Source organism: Octopus bimaculoides, chromosome 30, assembly GCF_046866305.1.
Source record: "Octopus bimaculoides isolate indiv1 chromosome 30, ASM4686630v1, whole genome shotgun sequence".
Taxonomy (NCBI): domain Eukaryota; kingdom Metazoa; phylum Mollusca; class Cephalopoda; order Octopoda; family Octopodidae; genus Octopus; species Octopus bimaculoides.
In genome coordinates, this window is record NC_142957.1 from 8,320,586 (window position 1) to 8,325,585 (window position 5,000).

Here is a 5,000-nt window from a genome sequence, read left to right on the forward strand (position 1 = left end):
TGACACTGAGTGTGACAAGGCTGACCCTTTGAATTACAGGCACAACAGAAACAGGAAGAAAGAGTGAGAGAAAATTGTGGTGGAAGAGTACAGCAGGGTTCACCACCATCCCCTGCCGGAGCCTCGTGGAGCCTTTGGTGTTTTCGCTCAATAAACACTCACAACGCCCGGTCTGGGAATCGAAACCGCGATCCTATGACTGCGAGTCCGCTGCCCTAACCACTGGGCCATTGCGCCTCCAGTGAAAATTAGGCCACAATTCAAACAGAGGAACAAACTCCAATGTAGACGCAAATTTCTTAAATTGCTGGCTGAAGAACTCTTTACTGATGAAGAATCCGAAGAAATAATTTCGGCATCCAAAAAATGTTGTGGTGAGAGGCATTAACACCCCTGCGTGATTTAAATCAAAAGAAATATTTGGTTCACTCATTGACTCGTTAGGAGAGGAGGAGGTGGAAAACGAAACCCTATCGCCGGTCGTGGATTACAAAGACATAATACAGTACCTGAACTAGTAAGTGCAGTACGTAAAATTTTAAATGATGAAAATTTGATAAAAAAACTGAAGACAAAAGCAGTTAAATGTAACAACCTGAAAGTGGGGCTCGAATGGCCATTTCACCTTCATTTTTATATAATTTCACCTTTCATCCGTTTCTCGTTTTTGTCCCCACTTGTATTGTTCTGTCTGTCCTTGTACCGTCCAATCTGTGTATCGGGCTTTTGTGCCTAATAAAGAATTAGTGACAGCAGTCGAAGTACGCCTTTGAATGCATTGCTTTACTCGCGCTTCGTTAAATCATATAACCAAACGCAAGGAAATATAAAGGAAAAACAATATGAATAAGTAACCCGCTAGGATTTTGCGGGCTTTGTCCTTCAGGGAAAGAGAAAAAAAACGTAAAATTAAGTGTCAAAAATGTCAGGTTTTGCATGTGAAAGCCACGGGATAAAACAGTTTTGTTCTTGAACTATGGCAAATAAATGCTTTTATGTTTTGAATATATTTTTCAGTGAAAATTTGATTTGAACCAATGAAATCACTTACATGTGTTTATGTAACTTTTTTTTCATGTTCTCTACAGTTAAATAGTTATATATCTATTTACACGGCAAATTTGTCTTTCATCTCTCCAGTGTTCGACAACACAAAGTACCAGTTAAATACTGGCTCGTTTTAATCGATTATAATCCATGCCTACCCCACCTCACTACATTTGTGCCCTTCTGTCTGTCTTAGAAATAACTTGTTTTTCTGTCTATCTCTGGGATCTTTTTTAAAACGGGGGGCCACATTTTTCATTAACGAAACACTTTGAAACTTGGAACACTGGTAGAATGTGTCATATAAAACATCTTTTTCTCTTAGTCTTCTTAAAAAAAAAAGAAATCCATAAATTATTCCATGTTAAAGTTGTCGTATTTCTGTAATTTCAACCAATCACTGACGTCCATTCAGCCGATATACATTAAGCGCCGACTACATAAACAAACGATTCTGAAACAATTAACCCTAACCCTAACCCTAACTCTAACCCTAACCCTAACCCTAGGGTTAGGGTTAGGGTTTAAAGCAAATTTAAAATGAAAAAAAGCAAATAAAACGAAGAATCGTTTGTTTATGTAGTCGGCACTTAATGTATATCGACTGAATGGACGTCAGTGATTGGTTGAAATTATCGAAATAAGACAATTTTTTACATGAAATAAATTCGAATACAAAAATATTTTTCTGTTCTATAACACAAAATAGATAAGTATACGAAGTTTGAAAGTCTTTCCGTACCAAAAACACTACGTAAAACATTAACGAAAAATGTGGCCCCCGTTTTAAAAAAGATCCTATCTCCGTCCTTACATGTGTGTATATGTGTCTGTCTATCCCTCTGTCTCTCTCTCTCTCTCTCTCTCTCTCTCTATGCATGTGTATGTTTGTCTCTTTTTATGTGTGTTTCTTGTGTTTCTGTCCGTCCGTCTGTCTGTCTCTATCTTTAAATGTGTCTGTATATACGTCTCACCTTTTAAAAGTATGTTTGTCTGTGTACGTCTCTCTCTCTCTCTCTCTCTTTATATATGTATCAGTCTGTCAGTCTGTTCTGTCTCTCTCACTCACCATGAATATGTTTCTCTCTCTCTCGTTCTCTCTCTCTCGTTCTCTCTCTCTCTCTTTATAATTGTGTGTGTGTGTGTGTGTACATTGGTTCGATTGTTCGAGAAGTACCAAGCTCGACATTCTCTCACTGCATTTCTTTCTTTCTTTCTTTCTTCCTTCCTTCCTTTCTCTCTCTCTCTCTTTCCTTCTTTCTTTCTTCCTTTCTTTCTTTCTTTCTTTTTTCCTTCCTCCCTCTCTTTATTTCTTTCTTTCTTTCTTTCTTTCTTTCTTTCTTTCTTTCTCCCTCCCTCTCTTTCTTTCTTTCTTCCTTTCTAATCGTCTCTACTTCTTCTTTCCACCCATTTTTTTCTCACTTTCGTTCAAATATGTCCCTCTACCTCTCTCACCACACCAAGCGTTCTATCATTCTATCGTTCCATCGTCCTAACGTTCTATCATACACTCCCCCCCCCACCACCACAGATGATGCGCGGCCATCTTGCCTGACAAACTGCTTCACAATAAACAAGACCACAGCCGATATGTCTGTCCGTTTCATGTCCTCTACGTCGACAGGAAGGAAGACACGGGTTCCATTGTAGAAGACAATGAGGCACATCTCGTCTAAATGGCTATACTCTCTTCTACATGTACATACTTTCTAATTTCCGCTGCTTCATGTCGTCACGTAAAGCCATCTCGCAACACAATACACGAACGAACCACAGGAAACGCGAACTCAACACACAACCACTTACACAACTTGCCTTTACAAGCCTCCTCCTACTTCTACCCTTGCTCCTCCTGTTCTTGCTTCCAGTTTCTATTCTGTTTCTCTCTTCGTGTGTGTGTGTGTGTGTTGTGTGTCTTAGTGTGTGTATTGATAGATAGATAGATATATATATGTATATAAATATGCATAGATATATGTATGTGTATATATACATACACACACACACGTGCTTATATATGTATATATATATATATATATATATATATATATATATATGTATATATATATATATATATATATATATATATATATATATATATATGTATATATATATATATATATATGTATATATATATATATATATATATACATATATATATATATAAACACGTGTGTGTATGTGTATATACATGAACATACATGCACACATCATATTTATATATATATACATACTAATACATACATATATATATATATATATATATATATATATATAATATATATATATATATATATATATATCTTTCTCTCACCATAACGCCGGTGTTAAAACGGGGGTAGCTGATGAAGGAAAATGTTCTCTATGTGGCTTGTGTGTTTTCTTGTCTACGTTTTGTTTGCAATGTCCTGTACCCAGATATGCACCTATACATACAGGTGGATGTCGGTATGCACATACCTGTACGTATATATGCATATACACATTTGCTATTTGTTTATATATATATATATATATATATATATATATATATGTGTGTACGAGGTATGATCAATAAGTGTCCGGACCGTTGTCATAGTAACGAAGCTAAAGCACGCAGAGTGAAGCCGCTTGGAGAAGCTTGACCTTGAGTTCTGTTGTGTATGCGGACTAAGTTTTAACCTTACAGCTGACTTCCGCTGTTTAAAAGCAGTGCTTGGGTGGAAGGTGTGTAGCGAGTGCTTGTCGCATTGACCATGGCGATACTTGTTCAGAGGCCTACGAAAAGTTGCAGAAAGTGTATGGAGGGGGGGATAGTGTATGAGCCGCACACAAGTGTACAAGTGGTGCAGACGCTTCCAAGATGACCGAAAAAAAAAATGTCGATAACGACGAAAGAACTGGGAGACCCGTAACCAGCAGAACCGAGGAAGACATTCGCATATGTGGCGCGCAGCTGTGAGGGGAAATCGTCGAATCACCATCCGTGAGTTATCAGAGGATGCGCAGATTAGCTACGGTTCAGTTCAGTCCATTATCACGGAAGATTTGGGTACGAGTTGCGTGTCTGCAAAAAGTTTGTGCCAAAACTGCTTTCAGCTGACCCCCCCCCCACCCAAAAAAAAAACCCCACTTGAGTTTCAGTTGCACAAGATCGCCTTAACTGTGTCGAGAACGATGAACCCTTTTGGAGAACTTTGCGGAGGCCTCTGAGGAGGTATCACCGAGCTTTTGCCAACATTCGATGTAGATTCTCTGCTCAACTTTCTCTGTCATAGTCAATGCAACGATGGAATGAGTAATAAGGCTTATAAAGAATAAGTCCTGGGGGCGATTTGGTCGACTAAAGGCGGTGCTCCAGCATGGCCGCATCAAATGACTCAAACAAGTAAAAGATATATATATATATATATATATATATATATATATATATATATATATATATATATACATAATTAAGGGATCAGCAAATATTTGCTTCACCATATACCGAAGTTCAGAAATAGCAGCTAAAAAAGCTGAGAATCCGACAGATAGCATCACTTGTAACTCACAAAGGCAAAAACAAGAAGAAAAAACAATGAAAACTAACCATTCGGTATATGGTGAACCAAATATTTGCTGATCCCTTAATTATGTTTATAAATATATATGAGCTTTTAAATAAGTTCTCCACCAATAATGGTGCTTGCATACCGATGGGCTTGGTAAAAATGATTAATTATTAATTGATTTATTAATTAATAAATTGATAATCCTTTACCCTTTTAATTTGTAATATATATATATATATATATATATATATATATATATATATATATATATATATATATATATATATATATATATATATATATGTATGTATGTATGTATGTATGTATGTGTGTGCGTGTGTGTGCGTGTGTATGTGTGTGTGTGTGTGTGTGTGTGTGTGTGTGTGTGTGTGTGTGTGTGTGTGTTTGTGTATCTTTGTT